Source organism: Lepidochelys kempii, chromosome 25 (genome assembly GCF_965140265.1).
Source record: "Lepidochelys kempii isolate rLepKem1 chromosome 25, rLepKem1.hap2, whole genome shotgun sequence".
In the NCBI taxonomy this organism is placed as follows: Eukaryota; Metazoa; Chordata; order Testudines; family Cheloniidae; genus Lepidochelys; species Lepidochelys kempii.
This window is the reverse complement of record NC_133280.1, coordinates 5092365-5120244: the sequence shown is the minus strand read 5'-3', so window position 1 is coordinate 5120244 and position 27880 is coordinate 5092365. Positions and strand designations below refer to the sequence as shown.

At 44.0% G+C, this 27880-nt stretch overlaps 1 protein-coding gene and 1 long non-coding RNA gene across 3 annotated transcripts in view; one reads left to right on the top strand and one right to left on the bottom strand.

Annotated features, from left to right (window-relative positions):
* Positions 1-27749, bottom strand: part of LOC140903342 (uncharacterized) — a 41953-nt gene extending 14204 nt beyond the window's left edge. The window contains exons 1-4 of one of the 2 annotated variants that reach the window (XR_012156226.1): positions 27340-27749; positions 14076-14254; positions 12528-12680; positions 6439-7406 (exon numbers count right to left, since the gene is read on the bottom strand). This is a non-coding gene — a long non-coding RNA (uncharacterized lncRNA). Of the gene's footprint in view, positions 1-6438; positions 7407-12527; positions 12681-14075; positions 14255-27339 lie in introns of those variants that run through there. The other variant, XR_012156227.1, reaches the window with a different exon arrangement.
* The window catches only part of MBD3 (methyl-CpG binding domain protein 3), an 86733-nt gene that overhangs the window by 38769 nt on the left and 20084 nt on the right, over positions 1-27880 (top strand). The window lies entirely within an intron of this gene.

Here is a 27880-nt window from a genome sequence, read left to right as displayed (position 1 = left end):
GAGAAATCTTCGGTGAGCTTAAACACAAAAAGGGAGCTTATAAGAAGTGGAAACTTGGACAGCTGACTAGAAGAGTATAAAAATATTGCTTCAGCATGCAGGGGTGTAATCGGGAAGGCCAAAGCACAATTAGAGTTGCAGCTAGCGAGGGATGTGAAGGGTAACAAGAAGGGTTTCTACAGGTATGTTAGCAACAAGGTGGTGGTCAGGGAAAGTGTGGGACCCTTACTTGAATGGGGGAGGCAACCTAGTGACAGATGATGTGGAAAAAGCTGAAGTACTCAATCTTTTTTGCCTCGGTCTTCACAGACCAGGTCAGCTCCCAGACTGCTGCACTGGGCAGCACAGTATGGGGAGGAGGTGAGCAGCCCTCGGGTGAAAGAACAGGTTAAAGACGATTTAGAAAAACTGGACATGCATAAGTTCATGGGGCTGGATGCAATGCATCTGAGGGTGCTGAGGGAGTTGGCTGATGTGATTGAAGAGCCATTGGCCAATCTCTTTGAAAACTCGTAGAGATCGGGGGAGGTCCCGGACGATTGGAAAAAGGCAAATACAGTGCCCATCTTTATATTTAAAAAAAAGGGGGTGGGGATGAGAATCTGGGGAACTACAGACTGTTCAGCCTCCTCTCAGTCCCTGGAAAAATCATGGACCAGGTCCTCAAGGAATCCATTCTGAAGCACTTGGAGGAGAGGAAAGTGATCAGGAACAGTCAGCACGGATTCACCAAAGGCAAGTCATGTCTGAGCAACCTAATTGCCTTCTATGATGAGATAACTGTCTCTGTGGATATGGGGAAAGCGGTGGATGTGATACACCTTGACTTTAGCAAAGCTTTTGATACGGTCTCCCACAGTATTCTTGCCACCAAGTTAAAGAAGTAGGGATTGGATGAATGGACTATAAGGTGGATAGAAAGCTGGCTAGATCATTGGGCTCAACGGGTAGTGATCAACAGCTCGATGTCTAGTTGGCTGCCGGTATCAAGCAGAGTGCCCCTGGGGTTGGTCCTGGGGCCGACTTTGTTCAACATCTTCATTAATGATCTAGATGATGGGATGGGTTGCACCATCAGCAAGTTCGCGAATGACACTAAGCTGGGAGTAGAAATAGGTATACTAAAGGGTAGGGATAGGGTCCAGCGTGACCAAGACAAATTGGAGGATTGAACCAAAAGAAATCTGATGAGATTCAACAAGGACAAGTGCAGAGTCCTGCAATAAGGAAGGAAGAATCCCATGCACCGCTACAGACTAGGGACCGACTAGCTAAGTGGCAGTTTGGCAGAAAAGGACCTGGGGATTACACTGGATGAGAACCTGGATATGAGTCAACAGTGTGCCCTTGTTGCCAAGAAGGCTAACGCCATATTGGGCTGCATTAGTAGGAGCATTGCCAGCAGATCGAGGGAAGTATTTATTCCCCTCTATTCGGCACTGGTAAGGCCACATCTGGAGTATTGTGTCCATTTTGGGCTCCCCACTACAGAAAAGATGTGGACAAATTGGAGAGAGTCCAGCGGAGGGCAACAAAAATTATTAGGAGGCTGGGGCACATGACTGATGAGGAGAGGCTGAAGGAACTGGGGTTATTTAGTCTGCAGAAAAGAAGAGTGAGGGAGGATTTGATAGCAGCCTTCAGCTCCCGAAAGGGGGGTTCCAAAGAGGATGGAGCTCGGCTGTTCTCAGAGGTGGCAGATGACAGAACAAGGAGTAATGATCTCAATTTGCAGTGGGGGAGTTCTAAATGGGTCACCTAGGGAGGTGGTGGAATCTCCATCCTTAGAGGTTTTTAAGACCCCAGCTTGACAAAGCCCAGGCTGGGATGATTTAGTTGGGGTTGGTCCTGCTTTGAGCAGGGGGTTGGACTAGATGACCTTCTGAGGTCTCTTCCAAATTTAATCTTCTGTGATTCAGCTTCTCTTTCTGTTTGTGCATTTTCAGCAGAATTGTTTTTACTAAGTTCCAATCAGTGAAGTTAATGGGGTTGCACAGGTATCACTGGAGGCTGGATTTGGCCTGCAGAACTCTTGTAGGCCATGATGCTTGAGAAGAAGTTAGCTCGACTCAGATCCCAGTTTTAACTTGCAGGTCTGAAAGCAATTGGGGGCAGTGGAGGAGTCTCTCTCCACACACACACCCCTTGTAAACTGAGCATACTTTGATATGACAAATGGACATTAATCGCATGGTTCGACTCGTAAGCTCTTTAGAAGCACATTCAGAACTGTATTTGGAGCCTTTTGCTATACAGTTGTTTCTCTGTACACTCACATTCTACAGTCCAAATACAGGGAGGTAGATTTGAAACTGTTTTTGAGTTTAACAGCTTGAGTTATTTTTGCTTCCCAAAGTAAAGTTGTATTTTGGAAATGCAAGGATTTCCATTTGAGCCAGGGCAAAATCTTGTGTAAGTTACCCCTCTCCAACATAAAACCTGTGCAGCAGTGCTGGTTTATCAGCTGCTAGTTGAGATAATTTAGCTCCTGTACAGCCCTTAGAGAATGACCTACTGCCCCTTCTGAAGCCAAAGAAACTGTGAGTGGGGATATGAGTGAGGATAAATAAATTCTTCTCATTGTCTGAAAGTGCCTCTGAGATAACCAATCTTGTACAAGCTGACTTTTGCAATTTGATGGGGAGTGCAGGACAGGGGCAGCAAACTATGTCCAATCATTAAGTTAAAAATTTCCCTGGGTTAAATGCTAATCACATAGCACTGTTAAAGGAGCGCACATGCACCACCCAAAGCTACCTCTGAATGTTGTCAAAAACTAAACAGAGCAACTATCTTGGTTGGTTTGTGTCCCCTGAAGTGCTGCTCTGTCACCCTTGTTGCCAGTGATAGTACCAGCAGAGCTATTCCGGTTTAATGATGATTAATATAGAACTGCCAACTGCTAGGCTTTTACTGTCTCTTTCCAGTCCTGTACCCCCTTGTCTGTATCATCCCCAGAACTTGTCCTTTCCTTAATATTACTTCAGTAAACTTTAGTCATCCCCGTATCATTTCCTGTCTTGACTGTTTAAATTCATGCTTTCTAAATCAAAAGGTCTTCAAACGTTTTCGTAGTGTCTAATTAAAATATGGTCCACACTACGTCATAGACACCTTCCCTGCAATTCACCAGTGAATAAAACCACTCTGGCAACTACAGCAATTGTTTCTGTGGAAAAGCAATAGCTGGAAAGGATTTATTGTGTGTTTAGCTATCTGAACATCAGTGGCTATTAGCCAGAATGGGCTAATATGCAACACCATGCTCTGAGTGTGCCTAGCCTCTGTTTGCCAGAAGCTGGGAGTGGACATCAGGGGATGGATCAATTGATGTTCTGTTCATTCCTTCTGAAACACCCTGGCATTGGCCACTGTCAAAAGACAGGTTTCAGAGTAGCTGCCGTGTTAGTCTGTATCCGCAAAAAGAACAGGAGGACTTGTGGCACCTTAGAGACTAACAAATTTATTTGATCATAAGCTTTCATGGACTACAGCCCACTTCATCGGATGCATAGAATGGAACATATAGTAAGAAGATATATCTAGATATACACACACACAGAGAAGGTGCAAGTTGCCATACAAACTGTAAGAGGCTAATTAAGATGAGCTAATATCAGCAGGAGAAAAAAACTTGTAGTGATCATCAAGATGGCCCATTTAGACAGTTGACAAGAAGGTGAGAGGATACTTAACATGGGGAGCTAGATTCAATATGTGTAATGACCCAGCCACTCCCAGTCTCTATTCAAACCCCAATTAATGGTATCTAGTTTGCATATTAATTCAAGCTCAGCAGCTATACTTTTTTATAATCTTAGCCCGGCAGAAGAGTCTGTCCTATCTCGGCGCCTCTCCTTTTTTCCCTCCAGGCCCACGAACATGATACAGTTCTGTGGTGACCTAGAATCCTACTTTTGAAGTCTGTGACTCAAAGAATATTTCCAACACACAGCTGAACAACATACTAACCCACAGAATCCTTCCTATCAACACTACAAAAAGAAGGATTCTTGTGTGGACTCCTCCTGAAGGTCAAAACAACAGACTGGACTTCTACATAGATTGCTTCCATCGATGTGCACAGGCTGAAATTGTGGAAAAGCAGCATCACTTGCCCCATAACCTTAGCCGTGCTGAACACAACGCCATCAACAGCCTCAGGAACAACTCTGACATCATAATCAAAAAGGCTGACAAAGGAGGTGCTGTCGTCATCATGAATAAGTTGGAATATGAACAAGAGGCTGCTAGGCAGCTCTCCAACACCACTTTCTACAAGCCATTACCCTCTGATCCCACTGAGGATTACCAAAAGAAACTACACCATCTCCTCAAGAAACTCCCTGAAAAAGCACAGGAACAGATCTGTGCAAACACATGCCTAGAACCCCAACCAGAGGTATTCTATTTGCTACCCAAGATTAATAAACCTGGAAATCCTGGAAGCCCCATCATCTCAGGCATTGGCACTCTAACGGCAGGATTGTCTGTCTATGTGGACTTTCTCTTCAGGCCCTACGCTACCAGCACTCCCAGCTATCTTCGATACACCACTGACTTCCTGAGGAAACTACAATCCATCGGTCATCTTCTTGAAAACACCATCCTGGCCACTATGGATGTAGAAGCCCTCCACACCAACATTCCACACACAGATGGACTACAAGCTATCAGGAACAGTATCCCCAATAATGTCATGGCAAACCTGGTGGCTGACCTTTGTGACTTTGTCCTCACACACAACTATTTCACATTTGGGGACAATATATACCTTCAAGTCAGTGGCACTGCTATGGGTACCCGCATAGCCCCACAGTATGCCAACATTTTTATGGCTTCCTTAGCTCTCGTCCCCTAATACCCCTGCTCTACTTGCACTACGTTGATGACATCTCCATCATCATGGAAAAGAAGCCCTTGAGGAATTCCACCATGATTGCAACAATTTCCATCCCACCATCAACCTCAGCCTAGACCAGTCCACACAAGTGGTCCATTTCCTGGGCATTACTGTGCTAATAAGCGATGGTCACATAAACACCACCCTATACCGGAAACCTACTGACTGCTATACTTACCTACATGCCTCCAGCTTCCATCCAGGACACACCACACAATCCATTGTCTATAGCCAAACTCTAAGATACAACCGCATTTGCTCCAGTCCCTCAGACAGAGACAAACACCTACAAGATCTCTATCAAGCATTCTTAAAACTACTATACCCACCTGCTGAAGTGAAAAAACAGATTGACAGAGCCAGAAGAGTACCCTGAAGTCAGCTACTACAGGACAGGCCCAACAAAGAAAATAACAGAACACCACTAGCTGTCACCTTCAGCCCTCAACTAAAACCTCTCCAGCACACCATCAAAGATCTACAACCTATCCTTAAAAATGATCCGTCACTCTCACAGATCTTGGGAGACAGACCAGTCCTCGCTTAAAGACAGCTCCCCAACCTGAAGCAAATACTCTCCAGCAACCACACACCATACCACACCACAAAAACACTAACCCAGGAACCTATCCTTGCCACAAAGCCCGATGCCAACTCTGTCCACATATTTATTCAAGTGACACCATCATAGGACCTAATTACATTAGCCACGCCATCAGGGGCTCATTCACCTGCACATCTACCAATGTGATCTATGCTATCATGTGCCAGCAATGCCCCTCTGCCATGTACATTGGCCAAACCAGACAGTCTCTACGCAAAAGAATAAATGGACACAAATCTGACATCAGCAATCATAACATTCAAAAACTGGTAGGAGAACACTTCAACCTCTCTGGCTACTCAGTAAAAGACTTAAGGGTGGCAATTCTGCAACAGAAAAGCTTCAAAAACAGTCTCCAACGAGAAACTGCTGAGCTTGAATTAATATGCAAACTAAATACCATTAACTTGTGTTTGAATAGTGACTGGGAGTGGCTGGGTCATTACACATATTGAATCTATTTCCCCATGTTAAGTATCCTCACGCCTTCTTGTCAACTGTCTAAATGGGCCATCTTGATTAGCACTAAAGTTTTTTTTTCTCCTGCTCATATTGGCTCATCTTAATTAATTAGCCTCTTCCAGTTTGTATGGCAACTTCCACCTTTTGTGTGTGTGTGTATATATGTATATATATATATGTATATATATATATATATATAAAAAATCTTACTATATGTTCCATTCTATGCATCTGATGAAGTGAGCTGTAGTCCACGAAAGCTTATGCTCTAATAAATGTGTTAGTCTCTAAGGTGCCACAAGTACTCCTGTTTTTGTCAGACAGGATACTGGGTTAGATGGACCATTGGTGTGACCCAGTATGGCTGTTCTTACGACATTATACAAGAGAAGCTGGAAACAGATGAGAGCCAGCACAATGCAACCAGACAGCTCTCTGGGCTACCGGTAATCCATGGACTACTCGTTAGGAACCGGGAGCTCCAGAATGCTGCAGTGACAGACACTTACTTTTAGGGAAGCCAGGCCATATTGGCCCCATCTAGCTTCCTATCTCCCTCCATTCAAATGTGCTCCCCTGCTTTTACAGCCCCCCTATATCCTCATTCAGCTCTTCTCTCTGACCTGTACATAGTACTCCTTTGCCTGCCTGCTCCACTCCCATTCCCTGCTACTCTGCAGGAGGTAGATGGAGTAGCTCATGAAAGAGTAACTGTAGCCCTTTAGAGCTTCTGAGTCGCTTCCTCTCTGTCTTGCCTTGCTTATCTTGTTCAGTTTAGTCTGTGATTTTTTCCTAAAGCAATGTGTGATATGTGTGGAGGACTCTGTTTAAAAAAAACAAAAATGGCAGGTGCAAGGAATGTTGGTGTACAATGAGGGGAGAAGAATAACCCCTACAGATTTCTTCATCCAGTCATTTATTTAGTTGGGTTTTTATGTATTTTAGTAAATGCTCCCATTCAAAGCTCCAGGTGCTCTTGGCATTCTTGTAAAAATTAAAACCAATGAAAAATACAGACCAGTCAATTACCCCAAATCAAATGCCATCAATTGGCTGAATATTCCTAGCCCCATAATTTTGAGCAGAAGTTTCTGTATGCAGTGGAATTGCCCAACAATGGACTGTTCCATTATGACTAAGGTTGCTAGGATTACATACTTCAGTTCCCTGCTTTCTGAAAAGAATGGAGCACAAAGAGAGCTGGGGAAATGGTGTACTCTTTCATGAATGCCCCTGATGAGAAACCATTCTGATGATCTTAAAATGGTGTGTTGTGTACTGTGCAAGGTATGGAAGCATAAAGCATCCCTAGAACTGACGAGAGGATGCCTTTAGCCACTAAGTTGTCACCTCTCTGGCCACTTGAAGTGTTTCAAAGGGTTGTGCAGGTTGACGGAGGACACGAGTTCCAAAAGGCTGGTTAGTACAATAAGGAACCTGTGAGGAAGAGGAATAAAAGGGAACTGAGGTTGTGGGAGCAGTTTAGAAGATCACAAACAAAATAGTCGCAGCAGTTGCCATTTTAGTCTAGTATTAGTAGGTACTGATATAGTACGAACTACTGATGGTTGGTAAAATTATGTTTGTAAAGTATGGCCTGAAGTTGTTGATACTTAGCACTTATATAGCAGATGGCAGAGCCAGACAATGAAACATTTTGAACTGCAGGCAGCAGGTTGGGGGATGGGAAAAGAGAGCCATGAAATGGTTTAACAAGTCGTTCTTTCCCTGTCTCCCCCTGTGACAAAGAGAGAGAACCTCTATCTACTCTGTGAGTGGTTGCAGATGTATATTCCACTCAGGTCTGTATGCCCAGTGCACGGAAACCAGAGAACTTTGCCTAGCAGTATCTGTAAATGTGGTGCTTGTACCCTCCAAGCACTTAGCCCCTCCCCTGGCTGTTTAAGAGCAGCACTGCCCCAAACCCCCTCAGTTCCTTCTCACCACCTGCTTCTTGAATTGGAGAACTCGGTGTGGTTTTTACCTCCTGCTTTGTTTCACCATGCAGTCTGTGGGTTTTTTCCTCTGTATAGTTGTTATAGTTAGCTTAGAAGTACCTCTATGTTTAGTTTATTAATAATCGTATTTGCCCCATGTGGTACCCTCACTGGGATTTAAACACTGCCCATCATGTGGGGTAGCTATCCACAGTAGCAAACCCCTGCACTCAGTGTTTGTGCCTTGAGAAGGGGCACATTAAAAAGAGGTGCTCCATCTGCAAGTTGTTCAAGAAGAGAACGCAAGTGGCCAGAGACTTGCACGTGCAGCAGCAACATCTTCAGGAGCAGGTCACGAGGCCTGCTTCAGCATGTCAAAGAGCAGCTGATCCAGCATGGGCTGTTCGGCCAGATTCATGTTCCTTTCCCAGGTGTTCTCCTTAACAAACAGCCTGAATACTCAAGGCTGAAGCCATGTGCCTCAGGAGGTCCTGATACAATTTAAAATTCTCAGGTACAGGAAAGGAAGAATCTGGCACTAGTCATTTGGTGACGAAGGGGAAAGAAGTAAGCAAATGGAATCTCCTACAGCAACTGTAACACCTGTTCAGGTGCAGGCAGTTTAGTAAGAGCAACCCATGTCTGATTGCAGCATCGAGGTTCAGGAGAGGAGGCTGCCAGCAGAATAGGTGACCTTACTCTGGACTGAGCTAAGGATTAGGATCTTGCTTTCTGCAGAACATCACAGGGGTTCTCAGGAGGCCGCTATAGGGAGGGGCACGGTATTGGTGGAAGTAAGTGAAGGACTCCATCACTGCTATGGGAGTGGTGCTGATCTCAGTGCTGATGGTGATCCCCAGGAGGTCACGACAGCTTTTTAAGAGCTATACTGAGAAGGTGAGGGAGAAGAGGAAGATATCCCTTCTGGCCTTAGAATCTATGAATCAATTAAATTGCTGCATATTCTCCGGTCCTCCACTTCAGGGAGAGTGGATCCAGAATCACTTGATCAATCACTTCAGCAGCAATTTATCCCATAATCATGAGTGGTCTCTGAAGACCAATGTGCTGAGGTCTGTCTTCACAGAATGGGGCATCTCAATTATAGGCCTGTTTGCAGCAAGAGACAACAAAAGGGTTCCATCAGTTTTGCTCTTGTGTGAATCTCAGACTAGGCTCCTTAACTGATGCCTTACAGCTAAACTGGGGATCTGTGCTGATGTATGCCTTTTTCCTGATCCTGCTCATTCCTCAGGTTATTCTCAAACTGAAGCAAGACCATGCCAAACTAATTCTCATTGCTCCAGCCCAGCAGAGACAATTTTCGTTCTCCGACCTCCTTACTCTGAGTATGACACTAGCTTTCCCCCCACAGCACCCCCAATTTCTCGTCCTCTTTATCCTGACCTATTGCCGCAGCACCACGGTCAAATTTGGCATCCAGCATTGAGCAAGTCTGCACCTCTCGATACGACTGCTACATGGCTAGATGAGGAGGTGGAATGCTGTTTAGAAGCTGTTAGAGAAGTGCTATTTAATAGTAGAAAACCTTGCACAAGAGCTACCTATTTTGCCAAGTGGAAGCGTTTTCTATTTGGTCACTGACCCAAGGGATCCATCCAATGTTAGCCCGCATTCAGGACACTTTGGAGTATCTGTTACATCTTCAGTCCTCTGGCCTGTCTCTCAGCTCCTTGAGGGTCTACTTATTGGCCATCTGAGCATTCCATCCTCTGATCCAAGAGAAGTTAATTTTTTCGAACTCCATAGTAGTGAGGAATCATTCTTTTTCCACCGGTGAAAGAAGCAGTTTCTTTGTGGGACCTTAATACTGTGCTGGCTGTCCTTATGGGTCCTCCATACGAACCCCTGGCAGCTTGTTTTGTCTCTCTTGTGCCAAAAGACAGCTTTTCTTGTTGCTATCACATATGCAAGACAAGTAAGTGAGCTGTAAAGTTTAGTGGCAGAGCCCCATATACTTAGCTTTTCACAGACACTGGCCCTTCCTCTATTATGATGGCATATGCACTAGCTTAGGCCACACCTCTACAAAGGTTATGTGCGCATTCAACTGGGGCCCAAGTGACACTAATGGCATTTATCAACGATATTTTGATATTGGACATTTGAAGGGCTGCTGTCCAAACTATGCTATTATGGCTGCGTCTACATCAGATGCAAACATTGGGAAGCCCATTATGTAGTCATTCTTTAAGTAGATTCCTAGCCCACTTCCTATTGATATGACTTGTAAATCACCTTAGTGGAATATGATGTCTACAACTACTCGAAGAAAAGACAGTTACCTACCTGCATGTTAATTGTTGTTCTTTGAGTAGCATCACTGTGGGTGCTCTACTTCAGGTGCGCATGCACCTCTTGAGCTCTTGAGCAGAGATTTTTCATTAGCAGTGTCCATTTGGCCCGTGCACCAAGACTATACAGGGCTGCATGGGCGAACTGCCCTCAGTTCCTTCTCAACTGTCTCAGCCTGAGGTGGAGCCTTAGCATGTGTGACTTGAGCATATCTTGGCTATTCTTTTTTTGTTAGTTTAGTATTAGCTTGTAATTAGCGGATAAGCGAGAGGATTTACTTTGTTCTTCTCTCTCTATTTGGGGAGCCTTACCTCCCGCAGGGCATGCCTGGCTCTGCCAAGTTTCAAATGCTGCTTCTCTTGCTGGGAGGCTATCCTAGTATGCACCGGACACTGTGTCTGCTGCCTGGGAGAGTCTCACATTTCCCAGTAGCATAACTTCTGCCTGGCCCTCAACTCCAGAGGAAGAAAGAACCAGGAGATCAAGTTGAGGCTGCTGCAGATAGAGCATTCCCTTTGTCCTGCTTCAGAGTCAGGTCAGGAGACACCCTCCCATGCCCGGACATCTTTCTCCAGGCAAATCTAGAGCCCCTTTGATCTTGGCTAAGGTCTCCCCTAGGAAGGGGAAGACTTTAGAGACCTCAACAATGGTGGCTCCCATCATAAGGAGCCTACTTCCAAAAGACCTTGGTTCCCTGCTAAATCAATGGTCTCAGAAGCCTCAGCTCCTCAGCTTGGTATTATAGACATAAAAGACTCCTCCGGAACCAGTGGCGCTGGAAAGTCCCAGAGCTCTAAGAACAAAGATAGCTCTGACCAAGGTGTCAGTGCTGTCTACATGCGACAAGGAAAGTAGGGATAAGAACTCTTCCAGATTGGTACCATTGAACTCAGCTCTGTCACTGGTACCTCTCCAGTTGGGGCCTCAGTACTGTGCAAACCAAATCTACAGTGCTGTCTGCTTTGATAACCAAGCATGCCACTATATAAGTACCAGTCCTCCATACGATTCCACAGTAATTTAGGTACTCAAAAGACTTATCAGTGGCAGATGAACCGGAATCTCCACTGCTTGGGGGTATGGAATGCCTCTTGGTATTGTGACCTGGGTCCCTGAGGTACCATCACCCTTCAGTACCTCCTGATTCAATGTCATTTTCTGCTGGTGCCCCCCATTAGAGGATACTGAGGAGGAGGGAGACCTTCTTTTAGTCTTGTCCCTCTTGTACAGGGTTCCCCTATCCATCCATAGAAGAACCCACTCTTTCACAGCCACAGAGAAGACTCTTGTGGTCGTCACCATGGGTGGGACCAATCCTAGATGCCACACTCTCCCATATTGGCCCCTGTAATGGCTATACTGAGATCCCTGGGCTGTGTACAGACGACAATTTGGCTCAGAAAGATCTATTCACTGATCGGAAACAGCGTAGACAAACAAGTCTTGATTCCTCTTCATATAAAGGACTCCATAGACTGGTGAAAAGATCAACTCACTGTTGGTGCAGGCATTTCTTCATCCAAATCCAACAATCACTGTGACAATGGATGCATTCCTGTTGGGATGGGGCGCTCACCTCAGTACTTGCTCAGGGCAAATGGTTGCCTCAGGAAACCAATCTCCACATCAATCTCTTGGAACTCAGGGCAGTCAGGAATGCCTGCCTTCATTTTCTGCTCCTCATCGGGGCAAATCAATCAGGATCATGACAGACAATGTAGCCTGCATGTTCTATATCAACAAGCAAGGAGGAGCAAAATCCCCCTCCCTGTGCCAAAGCAATAAAGCTGTAGAGCTGGTGTATAACCCATCACATCCATATTTGAGCTGCCTACCTCCATATCACCCAGGACACCTCAGACAATGCTCTCAGTAAGCCTACGAATGGGAATTGGCCTCTCAAATCCAAGGTATATTCCAAATTTGGGGATTTTCAGAGGTGGATCTCTTTGCTATCTTCAGGAACAAGAACTGTCATCTGCTCTGCTCAAGAGGAGATCTACGCCATCAGTCTCTGGGAGATGCCTTTCTACTATCTCAGATGAAGGTTCCATTCTATGCGTTCCCCCTAATACCGAGACTGATGAACAAGATAAGACAAGGCCAGGGTAATCCTTTATAGTCCTGACTTGACTGAGACAGGCTTAGTATCCTTGCCTGCTTCATCTGTCCATCTACCTGGCAATCAAACTTCCAATCATTTACTGTCTCTACTCCCAAGATGTAGGTCATTTACACCAATCCAAGCTAGGGGTCCTCTGCCTCAGGGCATGGTTTCTTGATGGTTTGTGGGGTTAGAGCCTACCTGTTCTGTGGAAGTACAAGTGTTACTGAACAGTAGAAAGAAGTCAACCCAAATCACTTGCTTGCAGAAGTGGAAGAGATTCAGTTTTTCATGTCCGCTCTAGCAGCTTGTATCCATCTCCTTATCTCGGCTATCCTAGATTTCCTGTTAGACCTAAAGAAGTCAGGGTTATCAGTTAGCTTGATCAAGGTTCACTTGGCCACCATATATATATTTTCATCCTTTAGTAGAAGCGTTTTCTATATTTGCTCACCTTATGTCTTTGAGGTTTATTAAAGGTTTGAGGAAACTCCCAAGTCAGGGACCCCACCCCAACATGGGCTCTACATTTCATGCTTAGATGTCTTACAAGACCTCCATTTGAACCAATGGCAACATGTTCTTTGCTTCACTTATCGATGAAGACAGCCTTTTTAATGGCTATCCCATCGACCTGTAGAGTGGGAGAAATTGGGGCCTCCTAAGAAATAGATGGAACCCCTCCCCTTTTACAATGTTTTTCAAAGACAAGGTTTCTTTAAACTGCACCCTAGATTCTTACCTAAGATATCTGCCTTTCATTTTAAGCATCCCATTCATAAGAATGGCCATACTGGGTCAGAGCAAAGGTCCATCTAGCCCAGTATCCTGCTTCCGACAGTAGCCAATGCCAGGTGCCCCAGAGGGAATGAACAGAACAGGGAATCACCAAGTGATCCATCCCCTATCGCCCATTCCCAGCTTCTGTCCATCCTGGCTAATAATCATTGGTGGACCTATCCTCCATGAATTTATCTAGTTATAGTCTTGACCTTCACAACATCCTCTGGCAAAGAGTTCCACAGGTTGGCTGTGTGTTGTGTGAAGAAATACTTCCTTTTGTTTGTTTTAAACCTGCTGCCTATTAATTTCATTTGGTGACCCCTAGTTCTTGTGTTATGAGAAGGAGTAAATAACACTTCCTTATTTACTTTCTCCACACCAGTCATGATTTTAGACTTCCTATCGTATCTCCCCCCGTTCCCCTTAGTCGTCTCTTCCAAGCTGAAAAGTCCCAGGCTTTTTAATCTTTCCTCATAAGGCAGACGTTCCATACCCCTAATCATTTTTGTTGCCCTTTTCTGAACCTTTTCCAATTCCAATATTTCTCTTTTTGAGATGGGGTGACCACATCTGCACACAGTATTCAAGATGTGGGCGTACCATGGATTTATATAGAGGCAATATGATATTTTCTGTCTTATCTATCCTTTTCTTAATGATTCCCAGCATTCTGTGAGCTTTTTTGACTCCCGCTGCACACTGAGTGGATGTTTTCAGAGAACTATCCACAGTGACTCCCAAGATCTCTTTCTTGAGTGGTAACAGCCAATTTAGACTCCATCATTTTATATGTATAGTTGGGATTATGTTTTCCAATGTGCATTACTTTGCATTTATGTCACCCAGTTTTGTGAGATCCTTTTGTAGCTCTTCGCAGTCTGCCTGAGACTTAACTATCTTGAGCAATTTTGTATCATCTGCAAATTTTGCCACCACAAATGCACACACTACAGACAACAAACTTACCCCAAGGGTCCTCCTTTACCTGGAGAACTCCCTCATGAAACTCTTGTTAGCTGCTCCTGTTTGCTAGCTCCTCTGGTCGCTTAGGAGCGGGCTTTTTAAACCTCCATTCTCTCTGCATTAGAGTCTCAACTCTTGATATTTGGTGCAAAGGAACTGAGATGGGTCGGAGCAGCATTGCCCTAGGAACCAGAAGATGCACACATCATCTCTCTGGGTACTGATAGGTAAAGTGATCAGTCTTTTGCCACATGCACTCCTGAGTGGAATATGCATCTGCATCCACATAAAGAATAGTTACCATACAGTCTCTTTTCTTAAGCTCCAATTTGCATGTGCAAATTAAACATTTGTGTTCATTTGCTTTTGATTAACACCCAGAACCACAGGATTGATCTGGATCACTGTACAAGAAGAACTTTCATCAGCTGCTTAGAGTCCTTCCTTCCTTAGTGTTTGTTTAGGCTGGGAAACTATTCTGCTATAGCTGTCTGTCAGTTTCCCTGTGTAGACAAGCTCTTAACGCACCTGTACACCTCATTTTTGCTTCAGTGCTAATTCTTTATTACACTGTAGTATATTGTTATGCTGGGAGGCTTTAATGGTTGCCTGAAGCGGGTCTTTGAGCTATAAAATCACAGACTTCTTTATAGCCAATGGGTATGCTAAACACCGTTCTTTCAGGGTAAATGGAAGGAGCAATGAAATTCCTCTTTATGTAATGATAGCTAGAAACAATTGGAAATTGCTGCTGAAGGCACTGGGTCACATGACACAGCCTGAGCAGGGCTAAGTTGTGTGAGCTGAGTGTTTTTCCTGTACTGTAAGCAAATGCAGGGGCTAGTGGTTGTTTGCCAAACAATGTGCCTGTGAGAGGCAGAAAGCCAGTAGTCAGTGACAGGAGCAGTTGTAAATATGGCCCTGTTGGAATGAAGACAGAGCTCCAGAATTGATTGGAGGGGAAGACTAGGAAATAGGGAGTAAAGGAATTGCCAATTGTTTGTTTCTGTTGTGTTCAGGAAGACAGGATTGTGCGTTTGTTCTTTGCAAATAAACAGGATTGTACCAAAGAAAATACCTGACCCATATCACCAATTTCTCCTATTGGAAACTGCTCTGCAAGGTCCTGAATATTGGCTAATCTCTCAGGCCAAAGGGGGCATAACTGGTTTCAGGAGTGGGATAAGAGTGACAAAGGAGAGAAATTATGAGCTGGTACTCCTGTTGAACCAACATGGAACAAATCATAGAATATCAGAGTTGGAAGGGACCTCAGGAGATCATCTAGTCCAACCCGCTGCTCAAAGCAGGACCAATCCCCAATTTTTTTTGCTCCAGATCCCTAAATGGCCCCCTCAAGGATTGAACTCACATGCCTGGGTTTAGCAGGCCAATGCTCAAACCACTAAGCTATCCCTCCCCCCAAATGGTGGAGATGCTTGCAGAAATCAAAGATGACCAAAAGAACTTCAAATAAGGACTTCACAGAAGGAATGTAAGCAATGTCTGAAGGCTTCCCAGAAAGGGCTTAAACCACCAGTGGTCAGAGATAAAATCTTTGTTTGGGCAGCAGCCAGAAAGTGTTCAGACAGATCTGGAAGTCATACTACAAAATTTCCAGTGCAGACAGGCAAGGTGGACTGATGAGGTGACCAACAAACTGACTATCATGGACCAAAAGATGTTCCACATAATAGGGGAGACCAAGAAATATCTGCTCAACTTGGTGCTTGTTAATAGAGACAGCTGTAACAAGGACTTTAGGGAGCTAAAAATTCACCTGGAGAAGGAGCTCAAAGGGTTGCATACTATATTGGAAATTAGCAGTCTGGATTAGGAATTGGGCCAGACTGAGAATTTGGATAAAACAGGATATTTACAACAGTTTTATACCCTTTTTCTAACCCAGAGAGGTTAGATTGTTCAAGCTCAGGTAATACAAAAGCCATTGGGGGCGGGGACGACAAGGATACGGTATAAGCTCTTGATATCCAGCTAAGATCTAGCTATCAATCTGAGCTGACCCAGGCACAGCTAAGGGCTAGAAAAAGAGGGCAGGAACAGACCCCACCTCAACTGGAATAGGACATGAAGAGTTGTGCCTGGTATATCCAGATACCAATGAGGTCTAAGATTTCCAAGCTAAATTAACAATGGACCAAATTACAGATTTGCAGCTGGTCTTAGACTTTCAGCTCAAGATCACTGAAAGGAGGCCAAGAATGCTTTGTGTGGCTGAGGAATTTGCCTGGTATAGAAGAGAACTTCAATCTTTCCTTGCAGGAGCCCACCAGAAAAGGAAGCAACTGCTAATGAGGAAGATGGAAACTGATCCCCATGAGACCTGTAAATACAGGTCTGGGTCTAATATGCCTGATAGAAAAGGGGATTCTAATCTGGTTTGTGACAGTTTTGAATGGTTGGGAAAAAATTAAATTTTGGTTTGTAAAGCAAGGTAGATTGGCAATAATGCAAAAATTTGAGAAGTGGTTCAGTTAATTGCTGGTACTGTGAAAAAACTGGCCATACAAGGATTATTATAAATTTAAGGCAAGCCAGAACAGAGCATAACAAGTATCTATTGAAAGTCTCTCACCCACTTTGGGAAACAGGAGGGACACCAACTTGGCGCGGGAGGGTAAACTTGGAAGTACAAGGATCCCCACAGATTTTGTTAGGATCAGGACAATTAAAAAAACTATGGCAGTTTGGCTGTTGAATGCATTATAGGATCTGTGATGTGCACAGGAACAGATGAATCTGGCACAAACACAAGTTATTAGACCAGACATGCTGCTAATGCTAGGGTAATAGGGGATCCAAAATGGAACCACCTAACTGATGTCAAATAGAGGCAGTTACTGGAGAAAGTGCACCTATCCAAATATGGGGGAAATTGGGCATGAAAATTGGACCTCCGAAATTTGAGCAGGTCTGGATTGCAGAGATAGCAGATGCTAATCATTGGTGTGGGTTTCATTATGACGAATAACTGCATAATAAATGTCAGGAAAGGTGTCTTAAGAAATTTCCACACATTGGATTTTAAGATGTGGCCTAGGTGAAACAATGATTTGTAGATAATTGATTTGCAGTGAACAAGAGGGGCAATAGCCATAGTAACAGCTACATGCTGTGGTAGTTTTCCAGCAAGGAAAAAATGGGAGTTGTTGAGACCTGCTTTGAGACCCATGGTCTTAAGAGGAATTTTAACTGCAAAAGTTTTTGTAGATCTGAGGGAGGAACAGGTTCCTGTTAATTTGCTGAATGTTTCTCATAAACAGTAAATACACAAAAAGGGAACCAAGGCTCCAAAATGTGAACCAGTAGAACTAGTAAATTCCTGGTATAGAAAAAAACTATAAGGGAGAAAGCGGTGAAGCCCCAGAGTTTCTATTGGAGTTCTGGGTAACCCACTTTGGCACACGATCAACGAAGAAGGAATTTCCACTGACAAAAATGAAATTGAGGTTGTGTAAAACAGGCCAGTTCCTGAGACACCCACAAATAAGCATGGTTTTGTAGGGCTCTGCTTCTATTATAGAAGGTTTATTTGTGGGTTTGTCAATATTGTAAAACCATTGCATAGGTTGGGTGAGGAAGGGAAACCATCTGTGGTCAACAGCAGAGTGACTTTGCATTTTTAGAGCTGAAAGAGGGCTCTTGTGTCTGCTCCTGTTTTAGCCTATCTGTGTTTCAGATTGTTTCAAATCTTTCATATTGGACACAGGTGCTAGTGCCTACAGACTGGGAGCGGTGTTAATATAAGGACCATCTCAGTAGTATCAGAGGGGCAGAATCTTAGCTTGACTCTTCCCAGAAACTGAGGGTGTAGCCGTGGAAGCTGAGGCTGGAAGAGCTTTGACAGTAATGAATTCCCCTTTAGAACAGAATGAGAGAAGTCTCCCCCAACTAGCAGATGCCACAGAAACGATGGATACTTTGGGGAGTCCATTGAATATGGCCTCTCCTGGTTGGCTGAAAGAAGACTGGGAAGTGAGTGGAAAGGTCCATGGAAATTTGCATTGGAGAACAATTGATTTGGGTTGTGAAGTGTCCTGACAGAAAGACACCATGTAAATATGTAATTACTTAAGCTTGCATTACTTTTTAATTTGTTAAATTATTTTCCTTTGTCTGGGACAAGTCAGCCATGGTGGGGTCATTTTAAATTCCATTGGGATGATGAGTAGTGCTGAGATGGAGATATTGTTATGCTCGAAGGTGGTAATGATTGCCATCAAATAGGTCTTTGATCTGTAGACCATCATAGATCTGGTTAAAGCCAATGGTGTGCTTTCAGGCTAAATGGAAGAACCAGAAAAATGCCCATTTATGTAGTAAAATCTGGAAACGACAGGAAGCTACTGCTCTAGGCTGTGCAGTCTGAGGGGTATCCCTGGGACTGATGACAAAGGCAGGAGCTAAGGCTTTGTTTGGCAAACTGTATGTGTGAGAGAGAGTCAGAAAACCAGCAGATAGTGAGAGAAGCAAGAACGTGGCCCTGTGGAAGCAGACACACACCTCCTTGGGTAAAGAACTGACTGGAGAGGCAGACTTGGAAATAGCGAGTAGGGAGACTTGCTGCTGTTTGCTTCTGCTGTGGTCAGGGAAAAAAGACTTCATGTGCGTTCCTTTTAAATAGGATTACACCAAAGAAATACCTGAATTGTATCATCAGTTTATACTAACAGAAACAATGCTACAGTGCCCCAAATATGAGCTAACCACTTGGTCCGAAAGGGACAACAATACAAACAAACCACTAAACAGCTTCTGAGTGTTGTTTGTTACCCCTGCCTGCCAGGTTCTAACATTCTAACTTCGTTTCCGTATTTCTGCATTAGGTTAATTTGCTATTTTGCTTCAGTCTTCACTAAAAAAGGTAAATTGAGATGTTTAAACACACTATTAGCAAGGGGGAAGAAACGCAAGCCAAAACAGGGAAAGACCAGGTTAAAGAATATTTAGATAAGTTAGATATATTCAGGTTGGCATCACCTGATGAAATTAACCCTAGTGTGCTTAAGGCAGTAGCTGAAGCAATTTCAGAACCATTAGCCATTATCTTTGAGGAACTCATAGAAGATAGTTGAGGTCCCAGAGGTAATAAGTTTGCCTTTCTCTAGTCCTCTCTTGTAAAATGGTGACAAAGACAACCTGGGGAATTATAGATCAGTCAGCCTAACTTCGATACCAGGAAAGATACTGGAATAAATTATTATCCTCTGTGTGCTTACAAACTGATTCTTTAATAGAATTATAAAGAATAGTCAGCATGGATTTGTGAAGAACAAATTGTTCCAAATAACCTTATTTCCTTCTCCAAGAGGGTGACTGGCATAGTGAATAGGGGCCAAGAAGGCTTTTGTCACACTCCCACATGACATTATCATAAGCAAACTAGGGAAAGGTGGCCTAGACGAAATTATTTATAAGGTGGGTGCACAAAAGGTTGAAAAAACGTACTTAGAGTAGTGATCAATGGTTCACTGTCAAACTTAGAAGGATGTATCTAGTGGTGTTCCACAGGGGTCTGTCCTGGGTCTGGCACTGTTCAGTATTTTCATTAACAACTTGGATACTGGAGTGGAGGTATGCTTATAACATTTGCAAATGACACCACGATTAGAATTCCAAACAACATTGACAAATTGGAGAATAGATCTGAAATCAACAAAATGAAATTTAGTAAAAACAAGTACGAAACTTTTCACTTAGGAAGAAAAAAAATCAAATGCACAACTACAAAATGGGGAATAACTGGCTAGGCAGTAATACTGCTCAGAAGGATCTGGGGGTTATAATGGATCACAAATTGAATGTGAGTTAACAATGTGATGCAGTTGTGAAAAATGCTAAAATTCTGGGGTGTATTAACAGGAGTATTGTTGATGTCACAATATATGTTAGTGTTAGAAGACTTGGGGAGGGAGGGAACCTGATAAGTCTTCAAATATCTTAAGGGAAGTTATAAAGAGAAGGGTAATGAATTGTTCTCTTTGTCCACTGAAGGTAGGGCAAGTGGTAGTCTTCAGCAAGGGAGATTTAGGTTAGATATGAGGGAAAAACTTTCTAACTATGGGGATAATTAATCACTGGAATAGGCTTCCAAGGGAGGTTGTGGAATCACCATCATAGGAGGCTGAACAAACACCTGGCACTGATGGTCTAGGTTTACTTGGTCCTGCCATAGTCTTGAGGTCCCTTCCAGCCCTACATTTCTGTGAGTATGATTAAACACAGTCCACTCTGTTCTGTGTGAAACATCTAAGGGATAAGAAATATTGACTCAGGGCAATAGCAGCAAAACATGTTACCCTTTAGTGTAATATTTCATTGCCATTCCCCTTCAGGTCAGTTAATACTTGTACAACATACACTCAATAATAAGTTATAAGCTAGGGACGCATCAACTAGAAGTAACGGAGGAGGAAAAGGACCTTGGAGTATTGGTTGATCATAGGTTGACTATGAGCTGCCAATGTGATATGGCTGTGAAAAAAGCTAATGTCGTCTTGGGATGCATCAGGAGAGGTATTTCCAGTAGGGATAAGGAGGTTTTAGTACCGTTATATAAGGCACTGGTGAGACCTCACCTGGAATACTGTGTGCAGTTCTGGTCTCCCATGTTTAAGAAGGATGAATTCAAACTGGAACAGGTACAGAGAAGGGCTACTAGGATGATCCGAGGAATGGAAAACTTGTCTTATGAAAGGAGACTCAGGGAGCTTGGCTTGTTTAGCCTAACTAAAAGAAGGTTGAGGGGAGATATGATTGCTCTCTATAAATATATCAGAGGGATAAATACCAGAGAGGGAGAGGAATTATTTAAACTCAATACCAATGTGGACACAAGAACAAATGGATATAAACTGGCCACTAGGAAATTTAGATTAGAAATTAGACGAAGGTTTCTAACCATCAGAGGAGTGAAGTTTTGGAATAGCCTTCCGAGGGAAGTAGTGGGGGCAAAAGATCTATCTTGCTTTAAGATTAAACTCGATAAGTTTATGGAGGAGATGGTATGATGGGATAACATGGTTTTGGTAATTAAATATTCATGGTAAATAGGCCCAATGGCCTGTGATGGGTTTTTAGATGGGGTAAGATCCAAGTTACCCGGGAAAGAATTTTCTGTAGTATCTGGCTGATGAATCTTGCCCATATGCTCAGGGTTTAGCTGATCGCCATATTTGGGGTCGGGAAGGAATTTTCCTCCAGGGCAGATTGGAAGGCCCTGGAGGTTTTTCGCCTTCCTCTGTAGCATGGGGCACGGGTCACTTGCTGGAGGATTCTCTGCTCCTTGAGGTCTTCAAACTACAATTTGAGGACTTCAATAGCACAGATATAGGTGTGAGGTCTTTTTTAGGAGTGGTGGGTGAAATTCTGTGGCCTGCATTGTGCAGGAGGTCAGACTAGATGATCATAATGGTCCCTTCTGACCTAAATATCTATGAATCTATGAATAATAGTTTTACACCCAGATCCTGCAGATTTGCTTGCATGCTTAGCTTTACACACTAGAAGTAGTCCCATTGAAGTCAATGACACCAGTACTCACATGCATAAAGTTACATGTATATGCAAATGTTTGCAGGATCAGGGATTATTTAAGTATCCTTCATAAGAATTGTAACCCAAACAAACTTTACAGAGATAAATACCACTGAGAGGATCAAACATCTTTTTCTCTACCATCTCCCTTTTTGAAGGACGATGATTAGTATTTATAAAATTAAGAGATCTAAACAAGAACAGGAAAATATAGTTCTTAACAAGCAATCTGTACGAGAGAGAGACTTGCTTCGTTGACTGCTACGAAAAATATCACGCCATCAATAACCATGATAATGGAAAATGTATTAAAATCCTCCAAAATCTGATAAGTAACTAATGGGATTGGGGTGGGGATTAGAAATTCTGAATGCAACTGCATGTATCAACAAAGGTATCAGTTATGCAATTAAAGTTCAGTGCACTTAAGTTCACTGAAGCATGATTTTGCTATTTTAGTATGTAAAATTTCATTCATTTAAAAATCAAGACCAGAGAGAAAAGCATTAATTAACACACAATACTGTGACTGGCTATATACGCTCAAGTATAGCAGGATCAGCTTAATATTTGCTTAATACCACCTGTGGGGGAAATCTATCCTGTCACTACAGGAGGAGCGGACTACATTTTCATCTATTATCTAACAGCATCGTAGGCGTCTGTGGCACTTTGCACACAAATAAAAGATGCTGTCCTTCCTTAGAGGAGTTTACAATCTAGGTTAAACAACCTGACACAACACAGGGAGGGGAAAAAGCAGGAAACAGAAGAAGCTCACAAAGTCTAATGTTATGAGGTTTCTTGTTTTTGTGTTTTCCATATTTTGTTGGGTTTTTAAAATTTTCATTTTATTAAATTGGTAAATGGATCTAGTGGATCTGTTCCATCCTTGATATAATAATCCTCAAGTGCACGCTAAATCATGTATTTTATTAATATACTTTTTTTTGTCTTTATTGCTTGTGTTCACAAGAAATGCTCAGACTATTACAGAGTGTGATATTTGATTATTCTGAGGTTATGGAAGGTTGTTTTTTGAAAAATAAATAAAAAAGGTGCGGGGTAATATATGGTCTTTCCTACTTAATGCTGGAGGTTTCTAATGCATTGTTTCTAGGATCCCACCAGGTATATTACTTGGCAGTTGTAGGTTATAGAGGTCTATATTTATACTCTGCTGTATTAGCTTGGGAGCTACTCTTTAGGAAAGAAGAGAGCAGAAGGAATACGTAAACTTAAATTATAGGGGATTTGGAAACAACCTTCATATTAAGATTGCCTGACATTTTCCTTACATTATAAAAACTACTGCTGGGCTGGTGGTTTGGAGAGCTACATCACATGAAAATCATAGAAATATAGGGCTGGAAGGAACCTAGTCATCTAGTCCAGCCCCCTGCACTGAGTGAGGTAGAACCAAGTAAACCTAGACCATCCCTGACAGGTGTTTGTCTAACCTGTTCTCAAAAATTTTCAACAGACATTCCACAACCTCCCTTGGAAGCATATTCCAGTACTTAACTATCCTTATAATTTGGAATTTTTTCCTAATATCTAACCTTAATCTCCCTTGCTGCCGATTAAGCCTATTACTTCTTGTCCTACCTTCAGGGGACATGGAGAACAATTGATTGCTGTCTTCTTTATAACAGCCCTTAAGCTATTTGAAGACTGTTGTCAGGTTTCCCCAGCCTTCTTTTCTTGAGACTAAACACGCCAAGTTTATTTTAACCTTTTCCTCTGAGGTTGGGTTTTCTAAACCTTTTATCATGTTTGTTGCTGTCCTCTAGATTCTTGCGGAGCACTCTTGTGAGGCCTCAGCAGCGTCAAGGACAGTTACCTCCTGCGTCTTACATCTGTTAATACACCTCAGAATGTTAACCTTTTTTGCAACTGCATTATACTGTTGACTCTCATTCGATTTATGATCCATTGTAACCCTCAGATCCAGTTTTTCCCCATTTTGTAGTTGTCTGATTTTTTTTCCTTCCTAAGTGTAGTACTTTGCACTTGTCTTAACTGAATTTCATCTTGTTAATTTCAAACCATTTCTGTAATTTGTCAAGGATTTTTTTGAACTCTAATCCTGCCCTTTAACGGGCTAGCACCCTCTTCCAGCTTGGTGTCATTCATAAATGTTGTAAGTGTAACCCTTCTGCCCGTCAGAGTTGGCAGCAACAAGGGCCGGGTTCAATATCTAGGGGTTCCATTCCAATAACACAATGCAAACCGGCTCGAGCCCCCACCCAGTGACCTGGGACAAATATATACCACCCCCGCTGGGCGCCTCCCAGAGGCAATACTTCCCCTCTCGCAAGCACATAGTCTGAGTGTAGCAAAAGTCTTTTAATAACAGAGAGAAACAATGTGGCATTATGTTGGGGAAACACCACCAACAGGATTCATAACACAACCCATGAGCAAAAACAACCCCACCCCAGGCAAATTGGGGCATGCCCTTTTCCCTTTGGTTCTTGAGTCCAGCAACCCCAAATCACCCAAAGTCCCAAAAGTCCAATGCCCCAAAAGTCTCTGTCCCTGGTCAGGGCAGCCCCAGAGTTCGAAAGTTTATCGGCGGAGCTTTACCTCCCAACCTGGGTGGAAATGGGACGGGGGTAAGAGGCACCTTACATGATCTGAAGCTGACCGCCCCATAGCTCCATAGCAGCGCTCCGCTCCGCCAGCCCACAAAACTCCTTCGCTCAGCTGCGCTCTGCTCCACCAGCCGCCCCACGAACTCCTTCGCTCAGCTGCGCTCCACTCCGCCAGCCGCCCCACGAACTCCTTCACTCAGCTCCACAGCCCACAAGCAGCTCCTGCCATCCACACACTGCTCCGCGTCAAACTGCTTCACCAGCCGTCCCGCAAACTGCTCCACAATATATCTTCAGGCTCCCCCACTACTTAACACAACACTCAGTGATTTCAGCTCTTAGGTGAATTCAGCTTATAGTAGGGGAGCCCCAATGCTGGTGCACTGTCAGCCCAAAGTGAGCTCAGCAGCCTATAAATAGACTTATAATGACATGGGCATCAATAGGAAAATTGAAAGGTGGATAGGGAATTGGTTAAAGGGGAGACTACAACGGGTCCTACTGAAAGGTGAACTGTCAAGTTGGAGGGAGGTTACCAGTGGAGTTCCTCAAGGATCAGTTTTGGGACCAATCTTATTTAATCTTTTTATTACTGACCTGGGCACAAAAAGTGGGAGTGTGCTAATAAAGTTTGCAGATGATACAAAGCTGGGAGGTATTGCTAATTTAGAGAAGGACAGGGATACCCTACAGGAGGATCTGGATGACCTTGTAAACTGGAGTAATAGGAATAGGATGAAATTTAATAGTGAGAAGTGTAAGGTCATGCATTTAGGGATTAATAACAAGAATTTTAGTTATAAGCTAGGGACGCATCAACTAGAAGTAACGGAGGAGGAAAAGGACCTTGGAGTATTGGTTGATCATAGGTTGACTATGAGCTGCCAATGTGATATGGCTGTGAAAAAAGCTAATGTCGTCTTGGGATGCATCAGGAGAGGTATTTCCAGTAGGGATAAGGAGGTTTTAGTACCGTTATATAAGGCACTGGTGAGACCTCACCTGGAATACTGTGTGCAGTTCTGGTCTCCCATGTTTAAGAAGGATGAATTCAAACTGGAACAGGTACAGAGAAGGGCTACTAGGATGATCCGAGGAATGGAAAACTTGTCTTATGAAAGGAGACTCAGGGAGCTTGGCTTGTTTAGCCTAACTAAAAGAAGGTTGAGGGGAGATATGATTGCTCTCTATAAATATATCAGAGGGATAAATACCAGAGAGGGAGAGGAATTATTTAAACTCAGTACCAATGTGGACACAAGAACAAATGGATATAAACTGGCCACTAGGAAATTTAGATTAGAAATTAGACGAAGGTTTCTAACCATCAGAGGAGTGAAGTTTTGGAATAGCCTTCCGAGGGAAGTAGTGGGGGCAAAAGATCTATCTTGCTTTAAGATTAAACTCGATAAGTTTATGGAGGAGATGGTATGATGGGATAACATGGTTTTGGTAATTAAATATTCATGGTAAATAGGCCCAATGGCCTGTGATGGGTTTTTAGATGGGGTAAGATCCAAGTTACCCGGGAAAGAATTTTCTGTAGTATCTGGCTGATGAATCTTGCCCATATGCTCAGGGTTTAGCTGATCGCCATATTTGGGGTCGGGAAGGAATTTTCCTCCAGGGCAGATTGGAAGGCCCTGGAGGTTTTTCGCCTTCCTCTGTAGCATGGGGCATGGGTCACTTGCTGGAGGATTCTCTGCTCCTTGAGGTCTTCAAACTACAATTTGAGGACTTCAATAGCACAGATATAGGTGTGAGGTCTTTTTTAGGAGTGGTGGGTGAAGTTCTGTGGCCTGCATTGTGCAGGAGGTCAGACTAGATGATCATAATGGTCCCTTCTGACCTAAATATCTATGAATCTATGACACCAAAATTAGCTCTGATATTCCACAGTGGAGAGAGGAGGAAGTGCAATCAGCATGTAAGGCCCTCACCAAGGGGCCCATGCCACCAAGTATTAATACTTGTCCCCAACCTCTCTCCATTCACACAGTTTTGGAACCCATGACCCTTGCCTAGCGAGTGCTACTTAGTTGATGGTGAATCCCTCCATCATAACAAAAGGCCACGTACAGTTCCAAGCACAGTTCCCATAATCAGGGTAATAACAATTTATTCTTCCTGCCCCAATAACAGAGACACTGGGGATCCCACAGCAGCCAAAGTGACCATTTGGGCAGCTATGGTCTCATTCTAGGCGTGGTGGGTGTGCCTATGCAAATGAGATCAGCCCCTGAAGTTCTTTTCCACAACTTGCCACACCTCACCACCAGATGTCAGGGTGGAGCTCATCCTGACACTGCTTACATAAGCATGCTCTCCATTCCATTAGACAAGCTGTTAATGAAAATATTGAACAGTGATACACCCCTATGGAACCCCACTCTAGATCCTTCCTCCCAGTTTGACTGAGTCATTGATCCACTACTCTTTAAGGATGGTCTTTCAACTTTTTAGGCACCCACCTTATAGTATTGTCATCTAGACTACATTGCCTTATTTTGCTTATGAGAGTATCATCTGGAACTGTATCAAAAGCTTTACTAAAATAAAGATATATCATGACGCCAGCTTCCACCTATCCACTAGGACGGTCACCCTGCCGAAGAAGGAAATAAGGTTGTTTGTCATGATTTGCCCTTGACAAATCCATGTTCACTATTCCTTATAACCCTATTATTGTATAAGGGCTTTCAGACTGCTTGTTTATAATTTGTTCCAGTATCTTTCCTGATATCAAAGTTAGGCTGATTGGTCTATAATTCCTCTGGGCCTCTGTCCCCATTTTTAAAGATAGGTATTATGTGTGCCCGTCACTGGTTTTCTGGGATCTTGCCTATCCTCCATGAATTCTTACCGATGATGGATCCGATGAAGTGAGCTGTAGCTCAGGAAAGCTTATGCTCAAATAAATTTGTGAGTCTCTAAGGTGCCATAAGTCCTCCTGTTCTTTTTGCAGATACAAACTAACACGGGGGCTACTCTGAAACCTACCGATAACGGCTAAGGGTTCCAGAATCGCTGCAGCTAGTTCCTAGTACTCCACAGTCAACTTCATCGGGCACTGCCAACTTGGATGCAGCTAACTCATCTACGCAATCGCTCACCTGTTCGTTCGCTAGGGTGGTTTGTGTTCCTTCCCCTTTGTTCCTATTCTATTGAGTATGGGGTCCCAGTTTCCTTCCCCCTACGTGGTGTCCAGGGAGCTCTCCCTGGCCCTCAAGGAGAGACGCCCCGGCAGTTTCCTTTGTCTCCCTGTTGCTGCCCGCGTAGGTAGGAAGCCCCGGCTGACGGCCTTTTCTGCCCTTGCTGGGGTGACTCATTCCGCGACTACCTGGCCTAAGGGCAGCCTCGGCCGCGGGCTGGGGGTGGGGGGCTGCCGGGAGGAACGGGGGGTACGTCCGCGGCGCGGGGCCGGTCTAGCCGGGGCCGCTCCTAGGGAAGCCGGCGGCGTCCTCGTCAGAGCGCCCCTGGCTCCGGGGCGACGAGCCCGGCCCGGCCCGGCCCGCGCTCGGCTTCCTGCGCGGCCCCGGCCCCGGCCCGAGGGCGGCCCCGGCGGCGGCGGCGGGCGGCGGGCGGCGCTGGTTGGCCGGCGGGCGGGGCGCTCCCTCCCCCGGCCACATGGGCCGGGAGGCCGGGCCGGGCCGC